At 37.8% G+C, this 22,931-nt stretch overlaps 1 protein-coding gene across 3 annotated transcripts in view; it reads left to right on the forward strand.

Moving 5' to 3' along the window:
* The window catches only part of HECW2 (HECT, C2 and WW domain containing E3 ubiquitin protein ligase 2), a 407,924-nt gene that overhangs the window by 142,946 nt on the left and 242,047 nt on the right, over positions 1–22,931 (forward strand). The gene's annotated exons all lie outside the window — the stretch shown is intronic.

Here is a 22,931-nt window from a genome sequence, read left to right on the forward strand (position 1 = left end):
TTGCAGGAATAGGAATACTGCGAATAGATACAAATGAACCAATAAACTTATTATTTAGAAATCTTTTGGCTCTTCCAAATGAATAGTCCATATACGTGGTAGGTGTGTTGTTGTGTTAAAGAATAAAGAAAACTTAGGTTGTTTAAATTTGAAGCATCTTTTATTGAAAAGCACTGTAACTGATCCATGGGCTTAGTTTTGTTGAATTAGTGTATTTTGCCTGATAAACTTTCCTTATTTTACATTCTGTGGAAAAGTAAATCCAGTGTTTCTTAGCTATGCTCACTCTTATTCAAGGATAGTGTCCCAGGAGGGTAAATAGGAAGGTCGTCTGGTCATACTTAAGTGTCATTTTACCTTGTCCTATACCCTGGGATATGATTACTCTTACTTGCTGATTGTCGTGATCTCGAGTAATCAATCTTTCACCAGTCCAAGCTCCAAGTATGTCTGCAGTGCCTGCGGCCCTGATATTTCCTCATCTTTCCTCACAGGACAGCTGGTCAGTCATGACTCCCAAAGAACCATTTGCAATCTGGTTACAGGGTGCTTTGGAAAGACTCTGTGCCAAAGGCAATGTGAAGCCAGTGGGGTGGCAGTATTTTCCTTGTTGGGTAAAGGAGATAATGACTATAGTATAAGCTCATAGCATAGGGTCTGGCACATTTTAAGTGCTCAGTAAATATGTTTTTATTCTGTTTCATAATCGTGCTTCTAGGTTTGTAGCTCTTAGGCAATCATCAGGCAGGCCTGTATATTTTGTTAAGACCTGGGGAAGATCCTCCAGAGTACTTGATTTAGTAGAATTTTAGTACAGTGGCTCTTCTATTGCTTAACTTAAGAAAAGGAAGCTAACATGTTCTGTGACTTTAGTATCCCTAAATTGGGGATTAGCAATTAGAGGCTTAATTTGTACTGAAGACTTTGATATCTAGAAATAATTCAGGCTCCTTCTCAAAATGTGGGAGTATGTGTGAATTGCGAGAAATGGAGTCTTTCTTTTGAAAGTTATATTCTGTTTTAGGATGAAAAAACAGTAGGAGTCAAAAATACTAGGTCCAAATGCAGCTGTTTAAAGTTAAAGGGCTCAACATTTTTGGTTACAAATGGTGGTTTAAAATTTTTCTGTTATTTATATATTTCTTTTACAAAAAAATAATGGATGTGGGGTTATTGGGCAAACTACATTATTGTCTTTTGAATTTCCTTCTATAATTTGAGTAATATAACAGTTTTTTATTTTATACTTCATATTTCTAGTGTTAAATGTTACTATGGTCTTTGTTAAAGGTGTATTCAAATTTAGTTAATAAAGATTTTTTTAAATATCAAAGAAGATTTTTTTCCCAAAAAAATGCCACAATTTAGAAACAATGCAGAATTTATATTTAAAGGATATTTTGTAAGATCCTGTATTTAAAAAGTTGTCTGTACCATCACTTTTTTATAATTTTGAATTTTGGAATACTTTAAAAATGCTTTTGTTACCATAAAGTCATGAATGGTATAAGGTTTTATACACACACACACACACACACACACACACACATATAACCACAATTCTTGTTTAACTTTGCTTTAGAACTTCTAACCAAAGCAATTATTCCAGAAAAATAAAACAGGAAGATAACAGAAATCACCTTACTTGTAAATGGTGTGATTGACTACTTGAAAAAAAAGAGGCCAAGACAGTGAAAATAGTTTATTAAAGTTAAATAAAAGGGTCTATGTTTAATCCCAGCAAGAATCAAATAAATGCAAATTAAACAAAAATGAGCTTTGTTTTTATTTTCAGATGGGCACTACTAATAGAATGAGTGAATATTGAGTCCTTATTGTGTCAGGTGTTGTAGTAACTCATTTAATCCTTAAAAATAACGCTTTATGTAGGTATAATGATACAATCTCTGTTTCACAGAAATCTGCAGAAACGTTGAGTAACTTTCCAGAGGTCATAGAGCCAGTCCATGGCAAAGCTAGGATTTGAACCCAGCTATAGAATTCTACTTCTGGAACCCATTCCCTTACTCACTGAACTGCCTGCAAAGGTTAACAACATTCAGTGTTGGTGCAGGTATTGGGAAGAAAATAGCCATCTCACCTGCATTGCAGGTGTGAGGAACGTTTATTGCGCATTCTTTTGAAAAGGCATTCTGGTAGCACTCTTCAACACCTTAGGATCCAAAAATTCTACTTTTAAGAATGTATCCTAAGGAAATAATCAGTTGAGTGTGCATTAATGAATGTGAGAGGGTGTGCTTAAAACATGGTTTATAGCAATAATGGAAACGACCATCTCGAGGGAGTTGTTTTGGAACATCATATGATAGAATGTTATATTGCTATTAAAAAGGATGATATACTGCTATGTTTATTAATATGAATGTCCACATTGCAGTTTACATGAAAAGAGCAGGTTACAAAACAGCTTGTACTCTGTTGTATGATCTCATCTATACATTTAAATAGCTATGCATGTATTTATAGACCAAAATGCAGTGGGCTGGCATCTCTGGGTGCTGGCATTTTGGATGATATTTACCTTCTTCTTTATCTTTTGTCATCTTTTTTGAAATTTTATAGTGGGCATGTGTTATTTTTATAACTGGAAAAAAGTCCTAAAAAGTATTTCTTTTCCTTATTCCCTCAACTCTTATTTTTTTGTGATAAAATTAGGTTGGCAAGTTTTTCTTTGGTGTCATGCTTTCTGAATGTGAGGCAGTAAGTATTTTATGTGAGCTTTTCATGAAGCTCCATGTCAGTTTTTTTTTTAATTTTTATTTTTTTTTAACATCTTTATTGGAGTATAACTGCTTTACAGTGTTGTGTTAGTTTCTGCTGTAAAGGAGGAGGGGATATGGAGATATATGTATACATATAGCTGATTCACTTTGTTATACAATTTTGTTTTTGAAGTTTCAACTTCCACAGTTGTTTATTCCTTAGCCTAAAGCTGCTCCAGAGGTCTAGATGTGCTGTCATTAGGTGGGGCTAATGAGCTCTGGATGTGCTCTAAACTGAAGAGCCCACCTAGTTGGCTTGAGCTTCCAGATTTAAACATGACTTTTCCATAACATAATTTATACAAAGATAGAACTCTGTTAAGATAACTAAATACAAGCTATCACTGAACATTAAAGCAGATGATATCTTAAAGCTGCATTTAAAGTCAACAAATGTCATTAATAATCAGGAATCTTTTGTCAAACAGTCACAATTTTTCTTTCATGATCATATATGCAGAGCCTGATTAGAATGTTCTTTTCTTCTTAAATCTTACTTTGATGTAAAAACATCCCAAAGATTGTATTCCACTGCATACCCCACACTGGGTTTGGACTCGGCTGGTAGTGCTGTGCTTTGGGGCAGTTTATTTTTTACTTAGACTTTGGGTATATGTGCTTAAAACTAATTTAGTTGGCTGTCCTCTTTCAAAGTCTTCTTTCGAAGTAATTCACTGGCCAAGAGATTTTAGCATCACCCCAGCTGGATACCCTACAATTTTATGATGTAATAGAAAAAAGAATTCATAACTAGTTTCTTGCAGGGGGTCCCAAACTCTTGGTGATTAGGTGTTTTCAATCATGAGAGTCTCTTTTCTTAAAGAGGAACGGAGTCCACCCTCTCCTCTCTTGTGTGAGTGGATTCATTTGTTTACATGGTTTCTGTAGGCAGAGGGAATACGTATAAAGGTCTTGCTGACTTCCCTAAGCGTGCTGCTTAGAGTAAAACTAATTACTGTTAAAAGCAAATTTAGCAGAAAATCAGCTCGTTTTCATTGGACGACACAATTTCATCATGGATTCTCACTGGTCTTTGTGGATGGGGCTTAGTTTTGTTTTTATATTTCCCGTCCTGGAATTGATTTACTGAAATCATAGGATTACATCATTGGATTGTAGCCCACTGGTTAGCCCTGTTCTGAAAATATACCAGGACGTGTTTATTGGCCCATGTTTTTTCCTTAGAGCTTTGGGGTCATCATTCATTTGGTCATACATAGACAAGAATTGTTTTCTGAGGAAGATCTTGCCCAGAAGTGATCTCTCCACCAATCTCCATGCAGGAGAGGACTTCCCTGGTGATGCAGTGGTTAAGAATCCACCTGCCAATGCAGGGGACACGAATTCGAGCCCTGGTCCAGGAAGATCCCACATGCTGTGGAGCAACTAAGCCCGTGCACCACAACTACTGAGCCTGTGCTCTAGAGCCCGCGAGCCACGACTACTGAGCCTGCGTGCCGCAACTACTGAAGCCTGTGTCCCTAGAGCCCAAGCTCCGCAACAAGAGAAGCCACCGCAATGAGAAGCCTGTGCACCGCAACGAAGAGTAACCCCCGCTTGTCGCAACTAGAGAAAGCCCTTGCACAGCAACAAAGACCCAATGCAGCCCAAAACAAACAAACAAACAAACAAATAAATTAATTAATTTAAAAAAACTCCATGCAGGAGGGGAGTGGCCTTTTATGCAGGTACACGTACTGGTCAGCTTCCTTCATGTTCACAAAAGGATGAGATCCTTCCCAGTGGTTTTGCCCTTAGTCACTTGTGTCAAATATTCAAGGTCAGATTTCTGTTAGTGGACTTTATCTTGAACTTCCTGTTGCCAAATTCTTAAGAGAAACTTATTTATGAGAAGTTATATTCACAAAGAATTGCTTAAAAAATAAGAAGTCCAGCCATTGCTTTAAGATCTAAGATTTAAGTCTAAATTTGACCCTTGAGTTAAGCAGGAGTGTAGCTGCTAGACCAGCACTGTTCCAGTAGAAATATAATGTGTGCCACACATTCATTTTTTAGTAGCCACATTGAAAAAGGTAAAAAGAACAGGTGAGGTTAATTTTAATAATCTATGTTATTTAACCCAATATATCTAAAACTGTATCATTTTAATGTGTAATCAATATAAAACTTGAGATATTTCCCTTTTGTGGTACTAAGTCTTTAAAATCTGGTGTATTTTATGCTTATAGCGTATCTCAATTTGGACCAGCCACACTTCAGATGCCCAGTAGCCACAGGTGGCTGATAGCTTGTAGTGGACAGTGCATTGCAGACCACTATAGAGCTATGTACAAATGTGCCCGAATTGGCACTATTTGTATTAAGCCAATAAGATGTCAAAAAAAAAGGTAATACAATTACAAATGTCATACTTGATGTAGATATAAGAATACAGATTAATACTTCCTATATCATAAAGACTAATGAACAGAAATTTCTTATTTTACTTAAAGTCATATAATTTTACTTAAAGTCAGGGCTTATCACCAGGAAACCATTTGTGTTTATCTTATAGACATGTGGATTAGGCCTGTGATCCTTGTGAGTCTTTGGTTGGGATGCTAGGAAGTTCAGAGACAAATCAATGGCCTATTTCTAGTATCTGAGCAGTGCTGAATGGCGAGAATTCTGGGCATAAACTTGACCCCTGGCTTGCTTCCCCTGGCTTTTCTTCACTGATTTCTTTCAGCTTGTTGAGTGTCATACTGCAATATGCCATGAAAAATTTTTTGGAATAAGAATGGGGATGAATAAATAAGATTTTGTGTTATTTAAGTTTTTATTGTTTAAGTAATTGTTGCTATAAATTTTATGGGAAATAGAATTAAATTTTAGAAAGACCAAAGTCAGTCGACTTTTGGTTCTTTTAAAATTAATAAAATAAATATTAAAATATTTAATATTTAAATATTTAATAATAAAATAAAATTTAATAAACTTGGATATACTTGGGGAGAGAGCATCTAAGTTATTATTTGGTCTAACTTGGGACTCTATAGGGATTAGCTGGTGATTTCTTACATCAGTAAGCTTTCAAATTTCAGCATTCTTCAACATAAACTGGGGAACATGTTTACAATCTGATGCCTGGGCCGTGTCCCATGGGAGGGTTAAGATCAGTAGATTTGGGTTGGGGTCTAGAATATGGTAGTTTAACACATCCTGTGGTTGTCATATTCCTGGTAGCTACTTCTCCCATCTTCCTTCTTCCTCACTAATCCCCCAGAAAAAAATGCTCCCCATACTTAATCCCCATGGTCTTTTCCTTTTGGTTCCCCCCTCACCAGCCCCAGCTTTATTGAGACATAATCGACATACAACACTGTATAAGTTCAAGGTGTACAACATGTTGATTTGGTACATTTATATATTGAAAAATGATTACTGTCATAGTTAGCTAACACTTCCATCATGTGATATAATTACCATTTCTTTTTTGTGGTGATAAGATTTAAGATCTACTCTCTTACCAAGTTTCAAGTATGTAATACAGTGTTATTAACCATAATCACTATGCTGTACATTAGATTTCCAGAAATGCTTATGTTATAGCTGGAAATTTGTATATACATCTCCCCTCCCACCACCACATCATTTTCTTGTCTTTCTTTCCCTGCCCCTCTCTGGCAAAGCACAGTGTTTTATAGGTCAACTCAGATTCTTTGGATTTTTCCGTTTTTCCCTCCCTGCTTCCCCCATTACCTAGGTTTTGTAACTAAACAGTTACAAAACTGTTTAGTGTATTATCTAGGATTCTTTAAGACTGTGACAGAAGCCCATCCCAACTTGCCTAACCAAAAAGAGAAAAGTGTCAGTAGAGACTAGGGATGGGCCTTGTGTCAGACACGCTGGATTGAGGCGAGAGCCATACACAGCTGTCTCTCTGGTTCTCAGCCCGGCTGACCAGCAAGGTCTCCTTACTTCCAGAAGGCAGGCAGGAGAACACTTTCCTCTTCGAGGAAGAGAGGGAGAGAGGAGAAGTGCCAATACTTGTGATTCAAAATCTCTTCTTTATCCCAGTTACTCATGCGTCATGACAGAAGGACTGACCATGGCAGAGAGTGGGTTTTTGGTTTACACTGGGATCTTTCTTTTAAAAAAAGAGTTGGATTAATAAGGTAATGGATAAGTGCATAGTGTTTTGAGATTTTTCGCTCAATTACAACCAGTTATAATTGATATACGTTTTAACAAGATTTTAATTTGTTTGAAACTATTAAGGCCATGGTATTTGTCTAAATATAATGGTGTAGCATTCTAAGCAAAAGTAAATATTTATAAACTGAGTAGATTTCCTTCTTTGAATAGATTTTTATCTATTAATTAAAATGCAGCTTCTTGTAGTATATTGAATTTGAAGAAGAAATCCAATTTCTTTTTTTAATTAACTAATTAATTAATTAATTATTTTTTGGCTGCTTTGGGTCTTCGCTGCTGCGTACGGGCTACCTCTAGTTGCAGCGAGCGGGGGCTACTCTTTGTTGCAGTGCGCGGGCTTCTCATTGCAGTGGCTTCTCTTGCTGCGGAGCACAGGCTCTAGGCGTGTGGGCTTCAGTAGTTGTGGCACACGGGCTCAGTAGTTGTGGCTCGCGGGCTCTAGAGCAAGGGCTCAGTAGTTGTGGCGCACGGGCTTAGCTGCTCTGCAGCATGTGGGATCTTCCTGGACCAGGGCTCGAACCTGTGTGCCCTGCATTGGCAGGCGGATTCTTAACCACTGTGCCACCAGGGAAGTCCCTCCAATTTCTATAAATTTAATGTTAGAATAATTTGACTCATTGAAACTAAAGAATTTTTTCAGCATCTTTAGAAAGAAATTGGTAATTTTACCTAAAGTTATAGAACTTTATCTGATATATAACCCAATTAAAATGTTTCTATCATTATTTTGTAAGAATTGTCTGTTCTGCAGAAATCATTCCACCAACTTCAATCTTGTTTCATTCCATATTTTTTCCACTTTCCGTGAATCGTTTCCATGTCACTGTTACTGCACTAGACATCTTGGTGAAACTAGTGGGAAGGGAAGAAGGTGGAGAAAACCAAGTTGCTTTGTTAGGGACTTATGACATGTCATTCTGAAGTCGGCTGGAGAGCTGTTAGGGTCCCTGAGAACTAGTTGTAGGCATCAGTGCATTTGGGCAGGAGGAAGCTGGTAGTTTAGACAGGCAAGCTTCCCAGAGTTGACATCACAAATTTCCTCCCTCCTCCCAGTATCTTTAGGTTAAGAGGCCAACACTGTCTTCCTTTAAACACATACTCAAATGTCATGAAATCCAGCCCCAGTATTGATGTGGGAGGCAGAACTTTACTTCGCTGCTTACTGCAGCAGTTCTGTGTACAAACTTTCATGTGCTTGCTCAAGGAACCCTCCTACTACATATTCATCATCCTTTTCAAAAATGGGTGGGTGAGAGGAGACGGGCGAAAAGGATGTGATTGTTATGAGTCCTATTCTGGAATGGCCCCCATCGGCAAAGCCGCTCCTCAGGGCCTCTTTATTGTGCCTTCACATTACAAAGTTGTCAGAGTCTGTTTTGAGAGACTGTTTTGAGAGAGGGAACTTGCTGCTTCTCAACAATACTGTGGGCTTATAAAGTTGACTTATAATAGATCTGTGGCTCATAACAAATAAAGAAATAATGACTTTCTATGTCTGCAAAGCTTACAGTAGGTGGACCAAACATGAGAGTGAGAAGGCAGGGAGGACGCATGGCAGGTCAGCTCAGGAGCTCGGCTTTGGCAGCAGGAGGCTGCTCGGCACCTGCATGGAAGGCACTGATTTTAAATCCTGTGAACAGATGATTTCACCCGCCCCCCCACCACGCAATTTTGTGGGTAACTGTAGGTACCCCATGATGTGGGCTTGGTATAGTTGCCACAAGGAACGGTGACAAATGGGAAGAGAAGTAGGCTTTAGAGACCTAAGTGTGGGTCTCAGCTGTGCCGCCCACTAGTGTGGTGCTCTCACCTGGAAATGGCAATCTAGAATTTACAGCTCCATCATAAGGTGTTTGTGAGATACCATGGGGTGAGTGTGAGGGCAGGGCATAGACAAGAGATGCCAGAAAAGCAGCCTTCTTAAAGCGCATCCACTTACACTGGGAAGCCGGATTTCATAGTGATTAGGGGAAAAAAGAGTTGGATCTCGACAAACAAAAGTCCAAATTATGGAAATCAGTTTAATCTTATTTATAATCACAAATACGGCCTAATGATTAGAGTGAAAAAAGAACAAATGAAGAGTTGACATTTTTAGAGGGTTGGGGGAGTTAATCTTTTCAAAACATTGTATAATAGCATAGTATGATATTTGTCTTTCTACCCCAGTCTTGAAAGTCATATTACAAAAGCTGTGCCAGGCCACTGTCAGCCTTCCCGTGTGACATTCTTTTTAATCCTGTGACATTCAAATTGCACTTAATATTTTTCCTCCTTCAGTTGTCAACTATTCTAACTTTGCCGGACCCTTATTAATCAGTGGTTTAGCATGTGGTTCAAGTAGTTCTTCAAAAACACTTTCATTGACTTTTATGAAATCCTGAGTCTTTTATTAGTTCATGCATTTTCTCTTTGCATCAGTTTATTGTTGGAACATCTGAAATTTAGTGAGTGACTGACTAAAAGACAGAGATGTGAGTGGTAGGGATCAACTCTGTCATTGCTTGGGAAGAATGGTTGAATGAAGACTCATGTAAAAAGTCTTCAGTTCATTGTTTTGTGTATTTTTTGCTTTCCTCGGTTCCTTAATAGAGTGCAGCTGGATTAAGAATACCTAGGTTAGAAGGATTTTTTCCTTTGTCAGAAAATTTTGAAAACTATGTGTGCTATGAAAACGTAGGCAGTCCGTTTGGGAAAGGTTTCAAAACGTTTTTTATCCTAATACTTGAATCAAGATTAAACTTGGTATCAATAAGCAGGGTCATGATACTGAACAGAGCTGTTTGCTTATCCACATGCTGCATATTGATATTCCTTTAACTTTTTGGTTCTTCCAGATCATTCTATATACCATGGAAATCCCGGGTATTGGTGATTTATTAATTATTATTTTATTTTTTAATTGAAGTATAGATGACTTACAATATTATATTAGTTGCAGGTGTGTAACATAGTGCTTCAATATTTTCCTAGATTATACTCCATTTAGAGTTATTACAATATAATGGCTATATTTCCCTGTGCTGTACAGTATATCCTTGTAGCTTATTTATTTTATACATAGTAGTTTGTATCTCTGAATCCCCTACCCCTGTCTTGCCCCTTACCCCTCCCTCACTCCACTGATAACAACTAGTTTGTTCTCTGTATCTGTGAGTCTGTTTCTGTTTTGTTAAAATCATCATTTGTTTCATTTTTTAGATTCCACCTATAAGTGATATCATACAGTATTTGTCTTTTTCTGTCTGACTTATTTCACTAAGCATAATACCATCAAGGTTCATCCATGTTGTTGCAAATGGCAAAATTTCATTCTTTTTTATGGCTGAGTAATATTCCATATATATATATATATATATATATACAGACACACACACATACATATATATATATATACACACACACACACATATTTATGTATATATATCACATTTCCTTTATCCATTCATCTGCTGATGGACACTTAGATTGCTTCCATATCTCGGCTATTGTAAATAATGTTGGTGTGAACACTGGGGTGCATGTATCTTTTTGAATTAGTGTTTTCTTTTTCTTTGGATATATACTCAGCAGTGAAATTGCTGGATCATATGGTAGTTCTGTTTTTAGTTTTCTGAGGAACCTCCATACTATTTTCCATAGTGGTTGCACCGATTTGCATTCCCACCCACAGTGTACAAGGGTACCGTTTTCTTCACATCCTTGCCAACATTTGTTATTTGTGGTGTTTTTGGTGATAGCTGTTCTGACAGGTGTGAGGTGATATCTCATTGTGGTTTTGATTTGTGTGTCCCTGATGATTAGCAGTATTGAGCATCTTTTCATGTGCCTCTCTATGTCTTATTTGGAAAATGTCTATTCAGGTCTTCTGCCTGAAGAGCTTCTTTGGCAGAGGAAACAGCAGATGCAAAGGCTCCTGTGGTAGTGTGGCTGGTGCCTTTGAGGAGCAGCAGTGGGACTAGGGGCACGTGAGCGTGGGTGGCCGTAGTGGTAGATGAGGTCAGAGAGCACCAGACACCAGATTATGTGGGGCCTTACAGACTATCGTAAGGGTTTTGGCTTTCACTCTGACTGAAATGGGGGCCACTGTAGGGTTTTGGGTAGAGAGCAACATGTTCTGACTTACATTTGAAGAGAATCACTCTGGTTGCTATGTTGAGAATAGACAGTAAGAAATGAAGGATGGAAGCAGGGATGGAGGTGATTATTTATTCAGATGACATATGACAGTGGCTTGGACCAGAGTGAAGGTAGTGGAAGCTAATTCCTATCTTTCCTTACTTTTTTTTTCTCTCTATTTTCCTTACTTTTTAATCACATTCTTTCTTTGGCCTAAAATTCATGCTGTATTTCAAAGGCCTCCTCATATCTTTCAAGGTCCAGCTCAGCTTTTCTCATTAGGCTTTTCTTAACACTCCAGCCCCTGCTGATCATTCCCGGCAGTGAGCTCTTTGCACTTAAGGTGTAAGTGACTTTTGCACTTACACCTTATAGTATAGAAGGCAATTGTTGTCTATTTCTTTCTTGCAGGTTGATTTATATTTCTTTCTATACTATAACAAGGGACTTGTGCTTTTCAGCACAAAGTAAGTACTTTACTCAGTAAATCTTTTTGGATGGCTAATGTGGCTAATTCTAAAGAAAATGCAACATGTATTCATACTGTCGATTTAGTCCTTTTACATTCTTATTTTCTGATTAGTAGGGGTCAACCCCATCCATTCATTTATTTGAAAAATATTTACCAAAAACTTACTATTTTATGGAGAATATAACATATAAGAGAAACAGTAATTTTCTCAAAGAGTTTATAGTCTGGCAAGAGAAGACACGGATCTTTATAATTAGACTGTATAAAGCATTGTGAATTACACGTGATATGAATGATATCAAAAAGGCCACTGGAATTCAGTCATGGGAATGTTGCCTCTGGCTGGCTGTTCTTCAAGAAGAGAGTGGTCGTTAGACCTTGAAGGTGGAGTAGGTGCAGGAAGTAGAGAGGATGGCATGAGCAATGCTGGGCGCGCTAAGCATTTTCATGGGGAGCAGACAGATAACCTTCTACTGAGAAAGTTTGTATAGAACTTTGGGTTTGTTTAAGGAAGTATAAAGAAATACACTAAAAAACCACCCTGACCCCCAGAGCCACCATGCAAATCCATGCCATCTTCACCTTTCACCTGGACTATGCAACTGCCTGCTAACTTCAGGTCTCAACTTAATCAATTTATATGTCACTACCTGTGAGTGGCCTGCCTGCTCACCCTGCCTAAACCAGGTCCCACCCCTGCCCCTTTGTTCACTTCCATCGTGGCCCTTTAGTTATGTATTTTACTTGATTGGGAGTGTTGTCATTGAAAAAGTGCTATAGGGAGAGGATAGATGGGTTGTCTGGGGGAAAGCACAAGGATCAGAGAGGACTTTTAAGAAGCGATGGCCTGGGACTTCCCTGGTGGTCCAGTGGTTAAGACTCCATGCTCCCAGTGCACAGGGTCCGGGTTCGATCCCTGGTCAGGGAACTAGATCCCGCATGCTGCAACTAAAAGATCCTGTATGCTGCAACTTAAAAAAAAAAAAAAAAAAAGATCCTGCATGCTGCAACTAAAGATCCCTCAGGCCGCAACAAAGATGCTATGTGCCACAGCTAAGACCCGGTGCAGCCAAATAAATAAATAAATAAATAAATAAATAAATAAATAAATAAAAATAATAAAGAAGTGATGGCCTAGATACGATATGACGTGGATTTGACTTAGCGCCGTTGTGGCAACGGGAATGGAAAAGAGGGGAGTGTTCTGTGGGGTGTAGAGTACATGCCACTATTAGTAGTGTTTGTAGTTACAACCTCTGGTGTTTTATGGAATAAGCAATTGTATATAAATACAGTTAGTCATCTTTTCTAGCAGCTTTTGACAATCCACAGCTAGAAGCTTATGCGGTTTGCTTTGCAAGAAAGACTTTTGCAGCCACCTCAAAGTAATGCAGAGTTCTTAAATATCCGAATTCCATTTACCAACAATTGGTAATTATCTGCAGCTTTAGCGGAAATTAATGTCTTGAGATGTGTTCCACACAAGAGAAAAAAGACATCTTTTCCCCTAAGGCTGTATAGGGAGTAAAAGTTGAATATCTTTCAAAAGAGATGACTCTAGAATGAATCGATTCTACTTCTCCCGCACAAACCATCACTATTTGTTGCTAGGCAAGGAAACCACCAAGAGTGCTCGATATAAAAGAGTTTTTCGTTTCTTTTTATCAATCCTTGGACAGATCATGGAACTTCATGGGTATTTACTGAAAAATATGTTGGAATTTTAAACAGGTATTGAAAATATACGAAGTTTTGATTTCCATATCTGGCATAATGTTTAAAAATGATTCTTGAAATGGTTTTGCTGTTCTTAATTTAATAGCATTTTAAAAGTGTAGATCAATTTTTTAAAAAATTGGTATCTCTGCCAATGAATATCATTCCAGTGAGGGCCCATTACAATCTCTCCTTGACTGTTGAGATAAAGATGTTGTCTTGATTCTTCCCACACTCTCTATCCTAAATTCTTCTCTAATTACATATATAAGGGTCTGCCATTTTTTCTTTTCCCTTTATTTTTGTCCAGCATTCATTTCCTCTTCTTCTAGTAACAACTCACTTGTTTTGAGGACTCACTTGTCCCCCACTGCCTTCAGTTTTGGTCTAGATGCCTTTTCTTCTCCAAGGGCATGCCCAGCGAGCTTTGCAAAACCATCCTGTCAGCAGCATGAGTTTCTGTCTCACTGCACCTTCACTTCTGAGTACTGTTATTTTTCAAAGTTGATATTTTAGTGCATAAAAAATTATATCTAATTTTTGTTTGAATTTTTAACCTATAATTATTAGTGATTTAAATTTTTCCTTTTGTGAATTATCTATTCACATCTGCAAAAGAAAAGTTTAATTAAGTAATTGAATTAAAAGCCTTATCACGTTTAAAGAATTCAGAAGAGTTAAACCAAATCTTAATTATTTTCTCATATTTGTCTGGCTGCATATTCAGTCAAATATGATTCAAGCTAATCAACAGCTTGAAAGCTTTGTTGGACTCTCTTTAAAATTAACTACTTTTGGAACTTAAAATTCTTTCTATTTGTGTCCATCCCTTTTCCAAATTTACAGGTGGGCTATTATTATGTTGTGGATCATAACATATCATTTGAGAAAATTGTGGGGAGAAGAGCCTTTTCCTAAAGGGCAGCAGGCTGGAGGGAAAATTGCATTTTCTGATACTTTTCCACCTGGAAAGAGGAAGTGAGGGGCAGCTTCAGTCACTGCAGGCTCTCTGTTGAATGCCCTGAAATCATTTATTGGTAGGTCGAATAGGAGGGATTTTTCTGATCTTAATCATTTTACTAGCACACTCTTGCCGAGTAAGCTAAGCATTGGGTTATGATTGTGTATGATAAACAGGGACTAATGAGTATGCTTTCTCTTAGCAAGAAGGCAGAGTGAAAAGCCACTGGGAAGGGGTCTTAGTTGAGAATTTGGTGATAACTTTATTCATCTCAGGTGACAGCTGGCTTGGTCTGATGGCTCGCTGCTTTCTCTTCCCAGAGGTCTCACATCTCTGCTTATTGCAGACATACTATGTTTTCTTTAGTGTCTCTAGACATAAATATAATCCTGCCTTTGTTTTCCTCATTTATATAGTAAAACACAAATGGAGTTTGAAGTACAGTGTAGTTGAACAGGTGTGAGCATGTGTGTGTATGCATGTGGTGTGTTTTTGGGAATTTGAAGGGTTAAACAAGGATGTTAGTTATTATTATTGGTTTTATTTTTCAATGTCCAGTCTAGGAAATTAAAACATGAGGGTGCATTTCCAGTCTGTAAAAATCTTTTCATAATGAATGTTTTCAGTACTTGCCCTTCAGGTGAGGTTTCACCTCCAGATTCTTTAGCAAAAATATTTTAAATAAAAACACTTGTTTAATGTATTTGTCATCTGCTTCTGTCTGTATCTTCTAAACAAAATCTGCTGCTTTTGGAAATGAAATTGTATACGAAAGCATTTTGCAATTTGCTTAGTAATTATATCTCTCTTGACCTCTGGAGGAAAAGTGATTTTGTTTTTGGTTGTCATTTAAGCAGATGTCTGTTACCTGAGAGAGCAGGTTAGTACCGACCTAATCATAATTAGAAGTGGGAGGGTTTTTTTTTTTTTTTTTTAAAGGAGTGCTACATCGTGTTAAATTGTGTCCTTTGGGAATGGGACATATAGCCTCAGCAGAGGCTCACCGTGGGTGGATTGTCTAAGGAGCTTTAAAGGACTATCTTTCTTTTTAAGAAATTTGATGAGTATTAATCAGTTTCCCTTACCATCAGCTTTGTCTACTAAAGCTTTTCAGAAGAACATAGATACTGTTCTGAAGAAAATTTGCCTTTCTTATTGCAGAAGGCATAGATATGAAACCAGGACACCAGGGAAGAATTCTTAGATATCAGTAGAAAATGTGAAGCAGTCGTTGCCTGTTGTTGGAGTAGCCCTCATTTTCCCATGTGAGAACATTGCATTGAATAAGGTAGTTATAAACTCAAATTTTAGCTGAAGATAGAGTGACTTGATTGCTAACGTTTTTATGCAACTTTGCAAATTCATTTTTGCATGGGGTTTGATCTTATTTATTACAGAAACATGAGCTCTTAAAAAATACATTACTTATATTGTAAGGGAAAAATGAAGTTTTCCAAAGCAGGTTTGGAAATAGTCTCTCATTATAATCTCAGCATAATAGTCTCTCATTGTAATCTCAGCATTCTGATTTTACTTCTTTTCCATTGATCTAAGTTATGTAAAGTAAAACATCTGAGTGAGGTTTTTCAACACTGAGTTGAGCCTTTTAGAGTTACATTGGCATAGTCAATTTTAACTAATAAATTCTAAGCCCATTAGTAAGCAGAAACTTGCATTTGAGTATCTGTTTTATCCCTGGCCTCATAATAACCAGCAGTTGGGGCCCACCTTCACGAGAGTCTTTGGGATATAGTTACTTGGATACATTGCATTTATTTTAAACTCACCCAAAGTAGTATTGATTTTCTCAGCCTTATTAATGTTTCTGGGATTCTGTTGTCACTTAGATTGAAAATCCAGAATTGAGTCTTAATTTCTTCCTCACTTTTATCCCCTGTATTCAATATGCCACCAAGTCTTCGGGTTCTTTCTTTGAAATATTCCTGATTGATATGCTTCCTTCCTGTGTTACTGAATCCGCTCTTCAGCACTCAGTGCCGGATGTCTTAACTAATCAGTTAGCTTCTAACTGGTTCCCCCACCTCTGTTTTCTCCTCTTACAATCAGCCCCACATGAGCTTTCAGATTAAGTTTCCCATGCTTAAATTTCATATTTTGACTCTTCTGCTCAAGAGCCTGGAATGGCTCCCTGCTCATTGGTGAGGTTCCAAGTGAATTACTTCACATTCTGTGCCCAAGTTTCTTCTATAATCTGCTCTTCTCTCTCTAGTCTCACATCTCACTACATGCAGTGACCGGCTTGTGAGTAGTAGGCTCTAAAAGTTCCTTTAAAGTGGGTGGTTTGGAAGTTGGAATTAATTTTTTTTTATGTGGAAACAATTCTTTAAGAGCTGTGGATGAGTTCCTAAGCTATAACTTGAAGGCCTGTGTATCCTAATGTAGCTGATTTCTGGGCTCTGGGAGCCAGGAGCCATGTTGAATAGGAAGGTAGGGGAGCATGAGCTGTTTTCCCTTTCTTTCCTAAGTATGGGGTCATCCAACACTAGGCAGAGTTCACAGTGAGTTTTCATGTGTAAAGATGGTCTTTAGCATTTGATTTCTGTTAACTGTCTTCTAAGTCTTAGTTCCTCTCCCCAGACTCTTAGGCCTGGAGAGCTACCCCAGGCATTAATTGCATTAATTAATTCAGAACTATATTATTTGTTTATTAAAATAACAGTAGTTACTTTAAAAAATAACAAAATAACTTTCACTTATGATTTTCCTAATCCTTGCAAATGGTGTTGCATGGTACATTAAAGTTACCTCCATTTAATAGCTGAATATATTGAGACAGGGTGAAGTTTAAGTATATGCAGTTATTTAGGTAAACACAGAAGACTTACAAGTAACCTGTATATATTTGTAAATCACTTAGAAAGAGTAAGTGCCATGTGAGTGTTTGCTAAAGAAATTTACAGATAACCTGATCACTTCCCCACTTCATCTCTTCCCCTGTTATACATAAGCTACACTGGAGCACTGTTCCTGCTTTTGAAGACTGTAGAGTTTCAAGGTTGAAGAAAAGAAGCTAAAAGATACCAAAAGACTTTCTGGGACTTGTTACCCTCCCCATCCTCAAATCTATCCCCAGAAAATTCTCTACCCTAGACTGGGTGTCTTCATATAACAAGTAGAGATTCGGCTCAAAAAGCATCTTCATGAAAAAGACAAATATTGTATGATATCACTTATATGTGGAATCTAAAAAATAGTACAAATGGACTTATTTACAAAACAGAAACAGACTTACAGGCATAGAAAACAAATTTATGGTTACCCAAGGGGAAGGAAGTGGAGGGATAAATTGGGAGTATGGGATTAACAGATGAATACTACCATATATAAAATAAACAACAATGATTTACTGTATAGCACAGGGAACTATATTCAATATCTTGTAACAAACTGTAATGGAAAAAAAGCATCTTCATGCTGAAATGCATGGAAAGAACCCTTGGGAAGGATTAAGGAATTCTTGGTTATTCACACATTATTGTCAGCTAGTTAATGATGTCTTCCTCTTAGCTACATTGAGGGCCTTTCTGGTGGGATAAAGTTGAAAAGGAAGCAGATTGTCTTGGAAGCTGGGAGCACTCCCGTGGTTTAGATCTGTACTGTCCAGACCAGGAGCCACCTGCCACATGAAGCTCTCAAGCTCTTGAGATGTGGTTAGTTTGAACTGAAATGTGCTTTAAGTATAAAATATGTGTTGGCTTTAAACACCTTGGTACAAAAAAAAAAAAAGAATGCAAAATATCTCAATAATTATTTATATTAACGTTGAAATAATAGTTTAGATATATTGAGTTAAATGAAATATGTTATGATTAAAATGTTCACATTTTTAAATGTTTTTTATTATTTATTTTTTTTGACTGTGTTGGGTCTTCGGTTCGTGCGAGGGCTTTCTCTAGTTGCGGCAAGTGGGGGCCACTCCTCATCGCGGTGCGGGGACCGCTCTTCATCGCGGTGCGCGGGCCTTTCACTATCGCGGCCCCTCCCGTTGCGGGGCACAGGCTCCAGACGCGCAGGCTCAGTAGCTGTGGCTCACGGGCCTAGTTGCTCCGCGGCATGCGGGATCCTCCCAGACCAGGGCTCGAACCCGCGTCCCCTGCATTAGCAGGCAGATTCTCAACCACTGCGCCACCAGGGAAGCCCTCACTTGAGATGATAGAAGTGAAAATGCTTTGAAAAATGTAAAACACTTTATAAATATTATATTACTATCACTTCCTGATGCCTCATGAGCATTTATTATCTCCATCACGTACTTGCGGGGACAAATTGTACATATACATGAAGTGTCATTAGTACAGGATTGAATTCCTTCATATGTGTATTTGTCTTTTCCCCCCAGAGTCAAAGTTCCTATAGAGTAAATTACATGCCTTAGGGAAAGAAAAGAAAGAATTTGAAAGAAAACCTTACTCTCTTTTCTGTTTACTATACTTTGTAGCTTTATGCCAGATGTGTACTAACAGATGCTCCATATGTTTTTTTTTGCAGGGTTCAGTTAAACTAGCAAATTCGCACATTTCTGTCTTATTTTTTGACCTGTCTGTTGCGTGTCTCCCTTTCACAAGGGAGGTACTCGATAAAATTTTGGTGAATGCATGTGTGAATGAATGAACCCAATAATGGTGAGAAAGTCAAATTCCAACCCTTATCTCTGGCTAGAGGACCAGAGAATGGCCCTTGTCAGGCCACTGTTATGGCGTTAAGGCTTGGGCTTCAGGATAGCTCTTCCTCAGTGCCTACCAGGCTCTTTTTTTTTTTTTTTTTTTTTTTTTTTCCTTTCTGTTTTTGGGATTGTGCTTTGAATAATGGCAGATACTGATAGCCTACTCTCCCAATAAGTGGGGGGATCAAGGGGATTAAAACCAGTTCTACTTTATATAATTAAAGTAGAATGTAGTCACATAATAATATTCATAGCTAAACATGATTGAGCACCTATTATATGCCAGGCACTGTTCTAAATGCTGTACCTGTACTGATGCATTTAGTTCTCTCCAAAATTCTACGAACCAGGTGTTATTATTCTCTACTTTACAAATGGGAAGATGAAGGCACGCAGAGTTAAAATAAATTGTCCAAGATCACAGAGCAACTTAATAGTAGAAATATGACTGAAACCCAGAAATCAGACTTTGGAGCTTATTCCCTTATCCACTGTGTTTACCTATCTCTCTGATTAAATAGAGGTCATTAAAAAATAAAACAGTTTTGGTGTACATCCCTGTTTTTCCCCTTTTTTCTAGAGCAGAGTAATTTTCAGTTGTTCTTTTGTTGTGGCTTAAAGCTATAAAGATTCTGGCCTATTTCTTTCTTTCAGGGAAGTAGCTTAGTTATGTCCAGCCTGCATTTTCTATTTGACTACAACATGTTAGGAGTTAATTATTTACAGTGCTTGCTGAAGCTGATGTGGTGCTGGGCTCACTCTGGGTTTATAGACAAAGAACGGCCTGTAGAAATCCACTAAAATGAAAATTTCATGAAACCCTGAGATTAGAGGTTGACCTGAATTTTAGGCTTCATGGATTTGAGGTTGTTTAACAGTTATGGGTTATATGATGTCAGAGTTACCATATACCACATAAGGAAGCAAGTGCTAAATTTAGGAAGAGGAGTATTAGTTTCTCTGTTCATTTTATTTCTGTCCTTTTTACACAGGACATCTTGCCCACCAATACCAGTGATTTTTTAATTCAAGGGATAGTGCTAAAAATATGAGATCAACTTTATGACAGAAATTAATTGAATAGATACATTTGCAAGTACTATGACCTTAGCAATGGTAGGATGTCCCCTTCATCCAAGTGTTTGTGAAATGGATGAGGGGATGGGAGAAATTAGGGAACCCTCCTCTATTCTTCCCTCCGACTTGGTATCCAAGATTATTAGTTATAACGTAAATATTAAGCCCAAGATTAGTTTTGGGTTTTTTTTCATGAAAGTTCATGCTGACATTCTAGGACACCTTGCAGGAGTGGCCTTTTGAAAAGATGTAGTATATTAAAGAGGCCAGCACATACTAGGGATGCAGAGTAAATGTTAAATCCATAAACCTATTAGTGAATGATGTAGTCCTGAAAGGGGTCCTGAGAGGAGAGCCAGTTTCATTCTGTGTAGAGCCTGTGGGGTCTGGGTGAGGGAGTGTGAATCCATGGACAGACAGGAAAGGCACTGGCAGATGGAACCTCAAATGTGCTAGAGTAAAGCACAGAGGTCTTAGAAAGAATCTCTGTCAGAGTCTGGCAATGGAGAAGGAAATGGATATCTTAGGACTAGACTCATAGTGAACCAACAGGGGACTGGATCTAAGTTCGAACAGGAAAAGCTTTGTTCCTTTAGATGGAGGCCAAGTGGGAGCCAAAGGAAATAGCTTACAATGGGTCTAGATGGTAGAAATAGGTTTGGCAAAGGGCAGGGCCAGCAAAGGGACTCAAAGTGTGAGTCATGAGTATCTAGGAGATAGTAAGGAGTATCTCCTAGGAGCTTAAGGAGTATCTAGCAGAAGGATGCTCACTGTTCACTGATCTTTTCACTCAACATTTATCGACACCTGCTGTGTACCAGGCAGTGTTGGAAACACTGGGATAAAATAGTGAACAAAACAGATGCATTTGTGAAGCTTACATTCTTGTTTTGTTTTTTTTTTTTTTTTTTTTTTAGTTTCAGCTTTATTGAGGTATAAGTGGTACTATTGTAAGATATTTAAAGTTTATATTGTGGTGATTTGATGTACATACACGTTGTGCAAGGATTCCCACCATCTAGTTAATGAACACATCTATCACCTCACTTATTTTTTTGATGAGAACATTTAAATTCTACTCTCTTAGCAAATTTCAATTATATAATATGGTGTTATCAACTGTAGTCATTTATGTTTTACATTAGTTCCTCAGGCCTTATTCATCTGAAAATTTAGAGTCTGTAGCCTTTCATCAACCTCTCCATTACCCCCCCATCCCGCAGCCCCTGGCAACCACTCTTCTCCTCTCTGTTTCTAAGAGTTTGACTTTTTTCTTAGATTCCACATATAAGTGAGATAATACAGTATGTGTCTTTCTCTGACTTACTTCACTTAGCATGATGCTTCAGTGTTCATCTATGTTGTTGCAAAGAGCAGGATTTCCTTCATTCTCATGGCTGGAAAATAATCCATCGTATGTATATATATTGCATCTTCTTTATCCATTTATTCATGGATGGACATTTAGGTTGTTTACGTATTTTGGCTATTGTGAATAATGCGGCAATGAACATGGGAGTGTAGATACCTCTTTGATATCCTGTTTTCATTTCTTTTGGATATATACCCAGAAGCAGAATTGCTGTATCATATGGTGGTTGGTTCTATTTTTAGTTTTTTAAGGAACCTCCATACTGTTTTCCATAGTGGCTGTACCGATTTACATTCCCACCAACAGTGCAGGAGGGTTTCCTTTTCTCCACATCCTTGCCAACATTTGATACCTGTTTTCTTTTTGATAAAAGCCATTCTGACAGGTGTGAGGCAGTATCTCATTGTGGTTTTGATTTGCATTTCCCCGATGATTAGTGATGTTGAGCATTTTTTCATGTGCCTGTTGGTCATCTGTATGTTTTGTTTGGAAAAATGTCTGTTTAGGTCTTCTGCCCGTATTTTAATTGGGTTGTTTGGTTTTTCTTGATACTGAGTTGTGTGAGCTGTTTATATATTTTGGATATTAACCCCTTATCAGTCATATCATTTACAAATATTTTCTTCCATTCAGTAGGTTGCCTTTTTGTTTCGTCAGTGATTTCCTTTGCTGTGCAAAAGCTTTTAAGTTTAGTTAGATCCCATTTGTTTATTTTTGCTTTTGTTTCCTTTGCCTTAGGAGACAGAACCAAAAAAATATTGCTACGATTTATGTCAAAGAGTTTTTGGTTTGTGTTTTCTTCTCGGAGCTTTATTTCAAGTTTTTAAGCCATTTTCAGTTGATTTTTGTGTATGGTGTAAGACAGTGGTCCAGTTTCCTTCTTTTGCACATGGTTGCCCAATTTTTCCAATCACCTTTTATTGAAGAGTGTTCTTTCCCCAAGCTTACATTCTTGTGGGGGAAAGTACACAGTAACCAAATAAATAAGAGCATGGTACTATGTGGTGGTACATCAGATCAGAGTAATTGCTTTTGAGAAAAGTAAAGCCAGGAAGGAAGGATGAGAAATGCTTGGCTGTTGCAGTTTTAAATAGGATGGCCAACTCTATTTAAGTGAGGAGGTAACATTTGAGCAAGCTCCTGAAAAAGGGTTTAGTGAGTTTCATTCCTATGGGAAGGAAATAGAACTTGTCCTCAGTAGTATATTTCAACTCTGTTGAACATGTCTCAAAATTTTCTGTCTTGCTATTTTAAAGTTTAATTGCATCAGCAAATGAATATGTGAGTGTGGTGAAGGAGAGGAGGATGCCATTTCTGAAGGAGAAAGAGTAGCGGTAAAAGGGATGGTAGGGAAGTCCCCTTCTTAATTGCTCTGAGGAGACCGTGCCCAGTGAAACTGAGGGCCACAGGTGTTTGATGACCTTTGCCGTCTTGTGACCTCAGTCTATAGACGTTGTTTCTGACAATCATCAGTTGACAGTAGAATAATAGGTTTTATTTTGACAGCAGAAGATTATTGCATGGTTAGGCTTTAACAAACACTCATAAAGTCTTTTTATCTGGGAAGCTTAAACTTAATTCCTTGCATT

The sequence above is a fragment of the Eschrichtius robustus genome, chromosome 5, assembly GCF_028021215.1.
Source record: "Eschrichtius robustus isolate mEscRob2 chromosome 5, mEscRob2.pri, whole genome shotgun sequence".
Taxonomy (NCBI): domain Eukaryota; kingdom Metazoa; phylum Chordata; class Mammalia; order Artiodactyla; family Eschrichtiidae; genus Eschrichtius; species Eschrichtius robustus.